Source organism: Giraffa tippelskirchi, chromosome 3 (genome assembly GCF_054371585.1).
Source record: "Giraffa tippelskirchi isolate mGirTip1 chromosome 3, T2T-mGirTip1v1.2.pri, whole genome shotgun sequence".
NCBI lineage: Eukaryota > Metazoa > Chordata > Mammalia > Artiodactyla > Giraffidae > Giraffa > Giraffa tippelskirchi.
Genome location: NC_137277.1, coordinates 166,274,505 through 166,290,028, shown reverse-complemented (window position 1 = coordinate 166,290,028; position 15,524 = coordinate 166,274,505).

Genomic DNA, 15,524 nt, shown 5'->3' with positions numbered 1-15,524 from the left:
CCAGGCAAGAATATTGGAGTGGGTTGCCTGAACCAGATGATCTTCCTGACTCAGGGATAGAACCCACATCTCCTGCATTGGCAAGCAGATTCTTTACCATTGAGCCACCAGGGAGGCCCCTCTTATATATGTCTATATGTATGCAATAAATATAGACATAATAAATCATATATATATATATATATACACAGAGTAAATCATATATATATATACACATATACATAATACATGTATATGTTTTGTATATGTGTGTGTACATATGTGTGTATGTGTGTATATACACATATGTATTTGCTATAGCTCTGCCCCAGAGTAGCAATACTCTAATGAAAACTTCAGGAACTCTGATTTTGGCTTCTAAGCACCATTGTATTTAGAATAATAGAACTATGGATCCTTGTAGAAATAACTCATTCCAGAAAACAAAGATATGCCAAAAGAATGAGGAGAACATGTCAAAAATACTTGGGAACTAATTTGAAGAGACTCTCACTTGCCATATCTGAAGCAATATATGCTGTGCTGTGCTAAATCGCTTCAGTCATGTCCGACTCCTTGTGATCCTGTGGACCATATCCTCCTCTGTCCATGAGATTCTCCAGCAATAATACTGGAGTAGATTGCCATGCCATCCTCCAGGGGATCTTACCAACCCAGGGGTCAAACCTGCATCTCTTAGGTCTCCTGCATTGGCAGGCAGGCTCTTTACCACTTGTACCACCTGGGAAGCCCTCTGAAGTGATATATGTGCCAAAATAACGATAGTAGCAGACAATTTATAGCTGTAGTAGAAAAAAAGAAATAGACAGTATAAATAACACAAACACTTAATTTTAAAAAGTGATTCTTAAAAAGCAAACCAAAAAAAAGAAAAACACTAAAATATACACAAAGTGCTAGAAAAAAATGATATAAAAAAGAATAGAGAAGACACAGGGAAGAAAAATTAATATCATAAAAGTGCATAATTTTATATGCAGTAGATATTTAGATTCCAAAGAAAATTCTATGGAAAAAAAACCTAATTTCAATAAATTTGCAAACTTAGGCAAATGTATAACTTTTGGGCTCCCTGGTGGCTCAGTTGGTGAAGAATTTGCCTGCAGTACAGGAGACCTGTGTTCAATCCCTGGGTTTGGAAGATCCTCTGGAGGGAGGAAATGGCAAGGATTCCAGTATCCTTTCTTGAAGAATCCCCATGGACAGAGGAGCCTGGGGGGCTGTAGTCCATGGAGTCGCAAAGAGTTGGACATGGTTGAGCATCTAAACACACACACACATAACTTAATTGAAAATCATAATTAGCTATATTTTATTATATAACATACATAAATTAAGTAGACAATAAAAGAATTGAATTTATAGTAAATTGCCACCTCCCACATTATACATACCTTTTCACACACACACACAGAGGCAACAAATAAACACCGATTTCAGACTGTTTTATTGGCAAATCCCACTGAACTTTCCTGATTTCTGTCTTATTAGAAGTAGTTCAGAGAATAAAGAAGGATATCCATCCTTTTCAAAGCTGTGTGCTGTGCTAATTTGCTCAGTTGTTTCTGACTCTGTGGGACCCCATGGACTGTAGCCCACCAGGCTCCTCTGTTCATGGGAATTCTCCAGGCAAGAATACTGGAGTGGGTTGCCATTTCCTTTTCCAGGGGATATTTGTAACTCAGGGATCAAGCCCAGGTCTGCATTGTAGGTAGATTCTTTACCATCTGAACCATCGAGGAATCCCCTTTCAAAGCATAGCCTAGATTAATCTTTGAAATCTAAATCTGGTATAAATTATACAAGAATAAAAATACAAACTATTTTCATTGTAAATATAGATGCAAAAATCTAAATATTAAATTAGTAAACTAAACTCAGCAATTTGTAAAACCACAATGTGTTGTGATCAAGAAGAAACCATTTAATTTTTTTTTAAATGACATTTTGTGTCATTATATAAATGCAGTTTACTACATTAAAAGACAAGAAAGCAGAAAATATACCATCATTTCAACAGTTATAGGAAAGAACAATTGTTCAATTCAATACGTATTCCTAAAATACTCATACTTGTTCAATTCCTCATGGAGATTCCTTATTAATTCACAACTAAACCTTAAGTTTTTGAAAACATGGTATGAAATCAATAAATGGCAGTTATCCAGAGACTACATGAAGTAGTTGAGAAATTAGTGTTCCAAGAGAATGTCCCTGGTGAAAAGAAATCAATTTGAATCTTCAGTCTGTAACACCTTCAAATGATCTAAATATTGTTTTTCATAATGAAAATCCCAAATGAAAGTCATAAATTACCAATATCAGAAAGGAGTGACACAGTCCAGGAAATATGTCATTGGAAATAACTGCAAGTCTAAATAATAAAGCAAATTTTGCTGACTCATAACATTATTTTCTATTGTGGGGAAATGGCACACTTACTTTGGAGAAAAAGCCTATCATTTTCTCATTTCTTTAATCTGATTCTGTAGGTGGTCAGCTCCAATTGCTAAGCTTGGCACTGGTAGTTTAGTTTCTCTTAAGCCAAGTAAAACAGACTGATGATAGCTAAATCGACAAAAAATAATTTACTATGGTGTATGTTCACACAATTTCACACCTTCCAAGAGTTATAATAGCTATATTGTTCATTGGAATATATTCATATGAACCTAGGGCAAAGGGAAATAGGGATTTTTCACTTGAAGCAAGGCACTGGAAATATATTAACATCAAAACCAGGAGCAGAAGATGCTCTCAAAAAATATGTTCATACAGCTGGTGGGACAATGAACATTTGCATTGGCATTCCTGATTGCTTAGTGATTCCAAATGCTGTTAGGACTAGAAAAAGTTTAAAGGTTTAAGATTCTTGGTCCTGGCAGATTTGGTAATGAGAGAGTTTTTTAATTAAAAAAAAAAAAGGAAGGAACAATAAAACATCAGGAGATGAGGAAAAAAGAGTGCCTATAAATGGTTATTAATTTGCCATGTTGAGTTGTGAAAGCGTCTGTAGGTCTCCATGTCCAAATATATTAGGAAAAAGAAATGTTCTGCTCAAATCACTCAGTGCAATTGAACGAGAAATCATTAATAGCAGGTCCTCACAAGAACTAATCCAGTCTTTACAGGGCTATCTTAATGTGTTGTCCCCTCTATCAGTCATTGGTAATTTTACAACATTTTGGTGGATACTGCCAGAGTCAGGGCCTGTGGAATATTTACTTAGACTACTAGGGAAACACTCAGTAATTAAGGCAACATAGCAGTTAACCTCAATTAAAAGGAACCTCCAGGACAAAGTTGGTTTTCTGATTTTCCACAGTCAATTGCTTCTACACTTTATGAAAATGTTAGTCAAATTTGAATTGCCCACGTCACTGGGAGTAAACGTCATATAGCTCAGGATTTGTTTCTGAGCCTTCATGTCACTAATCAGTTATATAAACTTTTCTGTGTACTTTGTTCCAAGCTATGAAAATTCCCATCTGGAAAGAAAGCTTATTTTTGGTTATCTTTTTTCATTTTTTTTTAAACTGTCTTCTTATAGTCTCTAGGCAACATATATTTTGAACTCTCTAAATTACTTTTTGAAGAATTTCAAAGTGAAAGGAGAAACAAAGAATCATGTTAACATGTTAACATTTTCATATCATTACTGACAAAGTTTCCAAATCACTCCTAAATGCTATTAAACCTGAATGACCCCATAAAAAGCAAGAGATCTCTCTACATCACCTGGGACAAAGTAAAAAAAGCCCCTTCACAGCTCAAAAATCCACCAAGCCTTTGGAATTCCAAATTCCAGAGCTCTCTATCCTCTTATTCACTCCTCAGTGGATGTTTCCATAATGCAAGAAAATCCCTGTGCTGGCTGATGGTGATGGTTAGGTGTCATGACTATACAATAAGACTAATAGTCCATAGTTTGCATTAGCAAGTGGATTACCATTTGGTTTAGCCAATTACATCGTTAAGTCAACCCAAAGAACTAGACCAGACATAGGGCCAAATTAATTTGCCATTTTAATGATAAATCAGGTTAGTCTCCCACTGATTATAATTGATTTATGCTGCACAGATTTATTTGTCTCTCAACTATCATCAAAAGGGTTTAAGAATCTTTTCTCTTTGTCCACCCCAGCCCCAATCAACGTTTTATTTTAAACCATTTATCTAGAGAGAGAGAGGGTGGTTTTCTCTCAGATGCTAATGAACAATTCATTCTGGCAAGAAAGACCAACGCAAACAACCCTGAGGTGAAGTTCCCACTTCCTAATGAACAGCGCCCTTGGGCTCCAGGCTGCTGTGCCAAGTAAATGACTCCACGAGTCCAAAAGCTCATTATTGGCCTGAAATAGGCCCAGCCTCAGGCATCTATGGCCCTATTCAGATCATTAAGACTCTTCTGTTGCTTATTGCTTTCTCCCTTTTCTATATAAGAGTCCAGCAAGATACTGGATTCCATCCTGCCCACACCTGTGAGCCTATTTCTTATTCCAGATTTTGCCATCTCCTGACTTTCCACCTCATGGTCCTTTTTTCTAACTTACATAAAATTAAGACTCTCTCTCAGGTCAGTGACCCTACTTTAGAGGTTCACTAGTAGACCTGTACCAGCTGGGAACTTAGCCTTGTTATTGTCTTAAAAAGCCCACCACAGAGGGTCGCAACCTTGTTGAAAATTTGTTCCTTTCATGTCTGAGTACCCACAAACCTGATGTGAGTTTAATAACAAAATGCAGAGCTAGATTGAAATTGTTCTGGAGAACATGGAGAAGTGCGTTTAAAACATTTCTTATCTCTAAATCACATATGTTACAGAACAAGTTCCTGGGAGAGTTCAATTTTGGATGTGTCTTTTAAATTAGCAAGTAACTTGTAAATTTTGTTTTTCCTCTATAATTAATACAGAAGCTTTCAGAACCCAAATCTGTTTTTTCTTTTCCATTTGATGCTAAAAAATCTTTTACTTTAAGCAAGGTATTAATTGTCTTATTCTACCTATTAATACTATTTTACATCCACCAATACCACAATAAACAAATCTGCAGTTTCACTTGCCAAAAATTCTTGCTTCTATAATTGTGAGTACTGGAAGATACTTCATGCTGAAACTTTCTCATCAACATGTTGCTTTTCTTAAATTTGTTCTAGATATCAGGACACTGAACTAAACATCTGTTCAATAGCCATGTTTCAGTTTTATTTAGAATATTTTGTTTTGAACAGTGAATCTTTGAGAAAATGATTTCAATTTGGCAATGGAGAGCTGAGATAGTCAAAGAAGAAAGCATGTACTCAATTTTGTCACCTAGTCAAATTTAAAAGACCTTAAGGGTAGAGGGGAGAAGCTAGAAAGAAGAAAGTTGAAGACTTCCTCTGTTTGTAAAGACTTCTTCTTTTTAGTAAAAACTAATTGTAGAAGAGTAAGAAAATGGAAGTAAGCTATTATATGTAGCTTTCTGATTCTCTTTATTTTAGTTTTACATTTATCAGTGTTTGTGATAACCCTGTTAGGGATTTTCTCCATTCATTCATTCATTAAACAAGGCTTTGTGGAGCAGTTTTTTTGTTTGTTTGTTTGTTTGTTTTATTGAATTCAATCCTAAAGGAAATCAACTCTAGATATTCTTTGGAAGGACTGATGCTGAAGCTGAAGTTTGGCCACCTGATGCAAAGAGCCAAGTTCTGGAAAAAGACCCTGATGCTGAGTAAGATTGAAGACAAAAGGAGAAGGAGGCAGCAGAGGATGAGATGGTTAAAAGCATCACTGACTCAATGGGCGTGAATCTGAGCAAACTCCAGGAGACACAAGTTCATAGAATTAGGGCTATAAATTTTGGTGTCAGAATGACTAGTTAATAAGCTTTGGAGTCAGCTTGACCAAATTACTTGTTTTTGTAGCTTAGGATAGGATATATAATATCTCTAATTTCTTAACAGTTTTCTCAACTGGACATTGAGCTAATAATAATACATAGTTTATTTGGTGATGAAATGAAATAATTCCTGTCATAAACCTGGAGAAAAGTTAACATACTCCAGGATATTGGCAATTAATAGGGATCTGAGTCAAATGAATAAGTGTAATGATTTTCCATGACAAATCTGGAATACAAAACTGCTTATTTTAATGAAATTAATTTTGGTTTCTAATATTTGGAAATAGAAATGAACTAGACCATTGGAACTGGTTGATTATCTTGGTTTTCTTTTTCCAGAAAAACATTCAGTACTATGTGGTAGGTGTTACTCTAAATACTGTATACATCGACATATTTATCTCAGAATAATTATTACATACTATTATTTTCTTCTTGAGATGAGAAATTGAAGCTCAGAGATGTTAGGTATATGAGCAAAGTCACATACTTGCTATGTAATGGAGCTGAATTTTGGACTCAATAATCCTGCTCTGCCATACATGATCTTAACCACCCTGTTTGCTGCCTTACTCCATAGGCTCATATCTTGTCAGTGCCTATCTCATTACGGTAAGGAACAAAGAGAGGAGAAATTGGCCAAAGCATTTTGTGGAGCCTGTTTCATTAAACCTGGTAGTCAGTCATCTTCATCCATGAGTCAAGCCAGCTTGAATACAATGAACCATGAATACTTGTGCTTTTCTATTTGCTCAAAACATTTCAGAATAACAACAGAAGTCTCTCAACCAATTGATTGATAAGAAGCATACTGTTCCACTACTAGATCATGGTTACAAATGCCAGAAGACACACACGACATAACCACCATTCCTGGCCTCAATTCTGAAGAGAGTAGTGATGTCAACTCTATGAAATCATGGCTTCCAAGCAGTCAATTTTAAACAGAAACTGAAAAATATTATAACAGATGCTGATGTCTACATGTTGAGATGTTATGTGTGTCTGAATAATATTTGCTTCGTTATAAGTTAATTTTGGCAACTGGTATATTTTTTCCCTTAAATATAATGAATGTTACTATAAGAAGCATGTTTTTTCAAAATTCCTAGAATTAGCTACTTACTAAACATTGCTGTTGTGCTATGTAGAGGGAACGCAGAGATTGAACTAGGAACTGAAACAATTCTAACCTTCTTCCCATTATGTCAAAACTCATTTGCCCAAAAAAAGATGATCTGCTAAATAAAACAAAACAAAAACTGCTCAATATTTTTACCTTGCTTAGCAAATGAGTCAGCTAAGAGCAGACATTTTTAGTTCCCAAACAAAAAACACACTGCCAAAGCTTGCATCGTTATTTTACTTTCCATGTAATTTTACTTGCATGCAGCTCCCACTTAAATCATAGCTAAGATTTTACAGAAGAATTCTTATCAATTAAATATCCAACTGTGAACAAAATTGTGTCCAGAATAATGACACACATGTACTTATTTGTTCAAATTGCATACTTTGGTTTAATATAAAGATTTAAAAAGGCAAAAAAAAAAAAAATAAGGAACTTTATCTCCCTAAGAACATAACCATTGGTGTGAACAGAAGAATGGAGGTAATTATTGAGGAAAAGAGAAAAATCTCAACTCTGATAAGGGATTGAGTTGGAAAGGTTAGCAGTTATGGACCGGACTGGACAGGTCAGGCAGAAAGTAAGGAGTTAAGTTCTCCACATCAGGAAGCAGAGGGCAGTGAATACACAGAAGTAGGGGGACACTGGTGAGAGGTGAGACAGGGTGAACTCAGACATTGTTGCAAGGAAGTTGAAATAAGTGGGGCAGAGATGGATAGACCAGGGTTACAAATCATCCCTGACACACTTGTGTGTGCATATAAAAAGACAGTGGAAAAGAGCAAAAATTTATTCAGTTAAAGACATGGTTATACAGATGAGCTACAGGAAAATACATAAATACATTTTTTATACATTTGTATACACATGTACATGTAGTGTGGGCTTTCCGAGTGGTACTAATGGTGAAGAACCCACCTGCCAGTGCAGGAGATGTAACAGACCTGGGTTTGATCCCTGAGTTGGGAAGATCCCCTGGAGGAGGGCTAGGCAACCCACTTCAGTATTCTTGCCTGGAGAATCCCATGGACGGAGGAACCAGGCAAGTTATGGTCCATAGGGTCGCAAAGAGTCGGACACGGCTGAAATAACTTAGCACAGACACACATGTATGTGTAATGTAATTCATGATAAAGGTTTTCATCTCTATAATACTTGCTTCATGCTAGTAGGATGCTTCACTGAAGAAAGTTCTTTGAACGTCAGAAGCATCAACTGGTAATCTACCAAAATCTCATGCATTGATTTTCAAAGCAGACAAAGTACAATGTTAGTATCCACCAGGATATACTTAGTCTTCTCTCCAGGCCCCCTTGCTGCCCTCACAGATGAGCAATCGAGGAGAAAAGTGTTCCTTTTTCCCTGTTTTCTGGGTAATGGAGAAATAATGGGGCCAACTCTTCAGCAGCAAATTCCCATTTTATTCTCTCCCACTTCATATTTTCCACTTATGTCCCCTCTCTAATTTATAAACATTAACAGTGTTAGGTTAGCATTCCTACAACAGCTCTGTATTTATATATACAGTTGAAAGGAAGTCAGGTTCCAGAAATCTTTGGTAAAAATGTCTACCTTTTCAAGACTTAAACTGCCAGTGACACAAATCTGAGTTGGATGGTGCATTAGAAGAATTGGATTTTTTTTCTGTAACATCTTGGAATTCTATCATAATATGAAATGTGAAGGGGTTCAGTTTGTTTAAAAATTGCATACAATTATTTTCCTCCATATCTTGTTCTAATTTGTGTATTGGTTGTAAATAGAAATTGCTGTTTTCCAAAGTGTAAGCTATTTTAAGAAAAAATATTTTTACCTTGGCTCTCCTCCTTCCTCCACACTTGAAATAAGCCCAATTATCACTCCCTCCCTCGTTGGCATCCTCATTCCCCTGTTGGCAAGCATTTCCCAGATGAAGGCCTTCTCTACATGGTACATGTATAGTATACAGTTAATTTAATATTCAAATGACATGAAAGTTCTATTAAGCATTATTATTTTTATAATAGAGACACAGTCTAGGTAAAACTCAGATTAAGCTGAAGCTTGCCAAAATTTGAAAGGTTTTGCCTGGCAAGTGGAATCTGCTATTGAGGAAAGGAGCCCATATGTTATGTGGGAAAGAGTGTGGATGAGACTTAAAAGAACATGTTTGTATAATTACCCAATCATATAATAGATTCAGCCTTCACTGTAGGGTGCCTCTATCTCCATCTCTGTATCAAAGGAAGCAGTTCAAGTAGATGTTTTTAAGTGTCTCTGATTCGACTCTAAATTTCAATGATACTGGGTAGGGAAAAAAATTGTAATTTTTTGAGGGGTTAATATTAGAGGTTAAAAAAATATTTCTAATGGTAGAATGCCTTTAACATAGACCACTATCATCCAGGAATGCTTTAAAATTTCCTTCATTTCTGAAAAAAATATGATGTAAAATTCTATGTTTTAGAGTTTAAATTAGTCCTTCTTAAATGAATATAATGAATTTGATGAATGGCTTCTAGTATTTCAGAAACCAGTATAATTTTTTTTTTTAATGAAGGAACAAAGAATTACTTTATTTTTGGTTAAAGATACTCGGAAACAAAACCAACCATCAATAAAAATATCACCATGAAAATTTCTTTAAAGAAAGAACATTTTGGCATGAAAATTAGGAAACACATAATAGTAGGATAAAAAGCCAATAATTTATGCTGAATTCTTTATGAAACAACTCATTCATTTTCCTAATTTATTTCATTTGGCCATTAACTGTGAAAACGTTATCTCAGACCAGCACAGATCAGAGGATTGGCTTTTGAAAACGGGTGGATTAGATGACCTCTCAATTTCTGTCTCTTAATCCCATCATTTCCTTAAATTGGTTTAATTATCCTGCAAAAATAGATCCACAGCGGTGGCTTTTGCAATTTCTTCTTGATTTGTGCAATTTCCCTGTTCCTTAGTTTAAGTTTATTCTATTTGACTGAACGTTGTCATTGACTCACTATGAAGTTAATCATTTAGATATCTTCTGTTAAAGATGTCTCCTGAATCATGATTGGAAAATAGGCCATGGCTGGTGGAACTATTTGTTGGTCAGTTTTTCCTTTTGCTCTGGATACTTATTTGAGTAAAATCTTTTCTTTTCAGCTATGTTCATTCCTGCAGATTATTTGTGTCTCACATCCTTCTGAATAGAGTACATTTGAATAATAAGTATAAGCTACTTTTTCCCTTGCTCTATCAGTTTTCTAAAGCTTAGGAGGAGAAAGAAAAGATATTATCTAAAAAGAAAACAGAAAACTAAAAATCTAAAAAAAGTCTTGCTTTATATGTGTGTTTCGGAATATCATTAAAATTGTATAATAGCTACCACTACCTCCTGTGAATGACCTTTAGAGAATGACCACTGTGTAATAAGAAACTTCTTGAAGTTGAAGCCCTATTCTTTGTTGAGAATTGAGGTGGGGGGCGGATCTTATCACAGGAGTGCTAAGTTTCTTAAGATTGTCTTGTAAAAGCTATCAGGAATCTGTGTCTGTAAAGAATCTGAGATCAGTCGCCTACCATTGACTATGTGCTATTTACAGACACAGAGGCAATGTGTCAGCTCTTTGGAGCCCTAAGATTTGGACTGAACATTTGGGGAGAGAAGGCTTACATGCAGATTTCCCTCCCATCACCCCCAAACAGAAAAGAAATGGAAGTGGATTCCATTTTGAACCAAAAGGATACCTGATTATGTAAAAAGTATACATTCATATTATAAGTAGGACACAAATAGAGAACTATTTTTTGCTCACAGTCTAATGCACAGCTGGAATCTAGAATGGAGGGATCCAGACTGACCCAACCTTCAATACACACTTCCAGAGGTTATCCTGGGAGACAACATTCAGTCAGCATGAAAAAAAAGAGAGTAGAGGGTTGTACATGTGTTTTGGTTTACTTGGCCAGACTTATAAAAGATGATCATCAGTTCTGCCCATATTTTATTGACCAGCACTCAGACACTTGACCTTACTTCTTAAATGCTAGAAGTGGGACTTGGACAAGTAAATTCTGGTAGGACAGCCCTCTCCTGGCACCAGCTCACCACTGGAAAGAGGAGACCTCCAGGGCAGCTGACTGATTTTTTACCACAAGAAGTTTTCAGAAACACTCACCAGCTATAAAAATTAAAACTAGAAAAGAACCAATTAAGAAATTTGCCAAAATACTTGACAAATGAAATTGTCTAAGTTCCAGAAGAAAGTCTTCAGGGACCAAGAAATTGTTTGAAAGCTAACATTCATTGACCAAGTATTCCAGTTTCCTCAAATATTCAGTGCTCACTCACATTCAGAAAATAAAGTGAGAATGTAAAATATTGTACATCCAGTTTTTCTAGACTTACATTCTTAAAGGAGTATTTTCTCAGTATCCAATCATCCTCTCTTCTATCTCCTTCTGTGCCTTTTAAGTCTTAACACTTTCTCCTGAATTTGTAAGGCCCCAGATATGGCTGTTCACATTCCTATATAGCCTGAACATACTGTCGCTACACATAGATGCTCTTCACTGATCTGAGGAAAACCTGCCAAGAGCAAGGATCACACTTGTGCTTCATTCACCTTGGCCCTTTTCCTAAAGCCAAGGATGCTATATAGATTCCATTGTGATTCTTCCATCCCCTTGCCCTTCAGTTCACCTTCATAGATTTTCCATTTACATTCACAAAAACTTAACAGCTAGTAGGTAGAGGAGTTCTATTTCTCAGGTGATTTTTTATTTTAATTGGTTTTAAAACCCTTCAACATAAGGAATGGAGACTAGTTCAGATAGCATAGCAAGGTGGAAGTTGAAGAATGACTCAGAATTACCACCTGGAGTGCAGAGTGCTGGCCGCCCTGACATGGATGATGATGGCACAGGGAGCTTGCTTCTTACTGACTTTTATTTTTTGATTGATTTAGTTACGTTTTGTCTCCCACTCTGTACTCTGTCATTTACAAAAGAACAACTACATATCTGAATTTGTCTTGCTATATCTCTGAAGTGAAAATGTCTCCTCTTTGTGGGGTCAAAATTCTTCCTTCTTTTTTGTCCCCTTATTTTTGTAGTTAGTAGTCATGTTAACATTTTGGTACCACTTTACAATTTACAAAGCACTTTTATAATCTTTGATGCCCATAACTGATTTGTAGCTTGAATTTATCAGGCAGCCTCTCCATGGTAGAAGTTTATGAGAAGTGAGGAAAGAATAAAAGAAAATAGGATGATTACTTATAAAATAACTGCTGATCAATTAGCCATGGTTAGACCCTAAAATCAATGTTTCTGCTGTTATATCCAACAAGGTACACAACTTTCTTATTTCTATCTGGGAGACTAGTAATTTGTTCTTGGCTTCTGTCATTAGCCCCTCCCTCCTATGGAATGTCAATTAACTTTCAGAAAAATTGTTACCTAGTTAGTGCATTGTGTATATTGTAATATGTAGGCATGATAATGATTCTATTTGCTAAATATTTAGAAGACAGACACTACTCAGAACACCTTCTCTTCTGTGAAGCTTCTTCTACTTTGAAAGCAATTGTAAAGGGGCCTTTACACAATGAGATACAGACTACATACCAGTTGTTGTTTTTCAGTTGCTAAGTAGTGTCCCGGTCTTTGAGACCCAATGGACTTGAGCATGCCAGGTTCCTCTGTCCTTCATTATCTCCCTGAGTTTACTTAAATCCACTGAGTGGGTGATGCTATCTAACTATCTCATCCTCTGCAGTCCCCTTCTCCTTTTGCCCTCAATCTTTCCCAGTATCAGGGTCTTTTCCAATGAGTCAGGTCTTTGTATCAGGTGACCAGTGGCCCAAATCCAGGACACTGACAACACCAAGTGCTGACAAGGATATGGAGCAATTGGAATTCTCAAACATTGCTTGGAGGCTACAAAATGATACAGCCATTTTGGAACACAGTGTGGTGTTTCTCATAAAATTACCCAGACTCTTACTATATTATCCAGCAATTACACATCTTGGTAGTCACCAAAAGGAACTGAAAACATGCTTACACAAAAACTTGCACAGGGATGTTTATAAGCATTTTTATTCATAATTGTCAAAATTTGAAAGCAATCAAGATGTCTTTTAAGATGAATGGATAAATAAACTGTTACCTCCAGACAATGGAATATTATTCTTCACTTTAAAAAAATTAGCTTTCCAGCCATGACAAGACATGTAAGAAACTTAAATGCACATCACTAAATGAAAGAAGTCAATGTGAAAAGCCCACATACTGTATGATCCCAATTACAGGATTTTCTGGAAAAGGCAAAACTATGGAGACAGTAAAAAGATCAGTCGTTGACAGGGGTTAGGGAGTGTGTAGAGATGAATAGGCAGAACATAGAGGATTTTTAAGGCAGTGGGGATACTCTGTATTATGTTATAATGATAGATATTTGCCATTATACGTTTGTCCAAACCCGTTGAATGTACAATATCAAGAGTAAGTCCCAAGGTAAACTACAGACTCTGGGTGATTATAATGTTCATCCATGGTTAAAAAAAAAATAATAAATGTCTTTTTTTGTTGAGTGATGTTCACAATGGGGTAAACTATGCATGTGACGGGAGGGAATATATGGGAAATCTCTGTACCTCCTTTGTAATTTTGCTTTGAATCTAAAACTGCTCTAAAAATGAAGTCACAGAAACAAAACTAAAACTGGAGACAAAGGTCTAGGAGAGAGTAATCCATAGGGAAAAGATACTAAAGGAGAGAACTGGCAGGAATAATGACTCCCACCTCCATTCAAACCTTATTTCTCCCTTGATAATAAAGATGGGTATGGATCATAAGAGAAAATCTTGATGGAAGGCTGAAAGGGGGTTCAGAAACAAAGGGTATGTGTGAGAGATGTTACTGAGTGAGGGTGAAAGATAACATATTTATGCTAAGATTTAAGACAATAATAAATTAATATTTTAGACTCTGCCAATGGGTTACTTTTTTGTTGTTGTTTTTCAGTTGCTAAGTCGCATCCCACTCTTTGTGACCCCATGGACTGCAACATGACAGGCTTCCCTGTCCTTCACTGACTCCCTGAGTTTGCTCAAACTCATGTCCATTGAGTCGGTGAGGCCATTCTACCATCTCATCCTCTGTTGCTCCCTTCTCCTGCCTTCAATCTTTCCCATCATTAGGGTCTTTTCCGATAAGTCAGCTCTTTGCATCAGGTGGCTAGAGGATTGGAGCTTCAGCTTCAGCATCAGTCCTTTCAATGAATATTCAGGACTGATTTCCTTTAGGATTGACAGGTTTGATTTCCTTGCAGTCCAAAGGGCTCTCAAGAGTCTTCTCCAACACCACAGTTCAAAAGCATCAATTCTTCAGCCCTCAGCCTTCTTTATGATCCAACTCTCACATCCGTACATGATTACTGGGAAAACCATAGCTTTGACTATACAGCCATTTGTTGGGAAAGTGATGTCTCTGCTTTTTAATATGCTATCTAGATTGGTCATATCTTTTCCTCCAAGGAGAAAGCATCCTTTAATTTCATGACTGCAGTCAATATCCACAGTGATTTTGGACCACAAGAAAAAAAAAAATCTGTAACTTTCCATTTTTCCCCATCTATTTGCTATGAAGTAATGCGTCCAGATGCCATGATCTTCCTTTTTCTGAATGTTGAGTTTTGAGTCAGCTTTTTGTCTCTCCTCTTTCAACTTCATCAAGAGGCTCTTTAGTTCCTCTTTACTTTCTGCTATAAGAGTGGTGTCATCTGCATAGCTGAGGTATTTGATATTTTTCCTGGCATCTTGATTCCAGCTTGTGCTTCACCAAGCCCAGCATTTTGCATGATGTACTCTGCATATAATTTAAATAAGCAGAGTGACAATATACAGCCTTGATATACTCCTTTCCCAATTTTGAACCAATCTACTGTTCCATGTTCATTTCTAAGTGTTGCTTCTTCACCTGCATAAAGGTTTCTCAGGAAGCAGGTAAAGTGGTCTGGTACTTCCATCTCTTTAAGAATTTTCCAGTTTGTTGTCATCTGCACAGCCAAAGGCTTTAGCATAGTCAATGAAGCAAAATCAGATGTTTTTCTGGAATTCTCTAGTTTTTTCTATAATCCATTGGGAGTTGGCAATTTGATATCTGGTTCCTTTGCCTTTTCTAAATCTAGCTTGTACATCTAAAAGTTCTCAGTTTACATACTGTTGAAGCCTAGCTTGAAGGATTTTGAGCATGACCTTGCTAGCATGTGAAATGAGTACAACTATGCAGTAGCTTGAACATTCTCTGTCATTGTCCTTCTTTGGCATTGAAATGAAAACTGAACTTTTCCAGTCCTGTGGCCACTGCTGAGTTTTCCAAATTTGCTGGAATATTGAATGCAGCACTTTAACACCATTATCTTTTAGGAAGTGAAATAGCTCAGCTAGAATCCCCTCACCTCCACTAGCTTTATTCACAGTAATGCTTGCTAAGGCCCACTTGACTTTGCACTCCAGGATGTCTGGCTTGAGGTA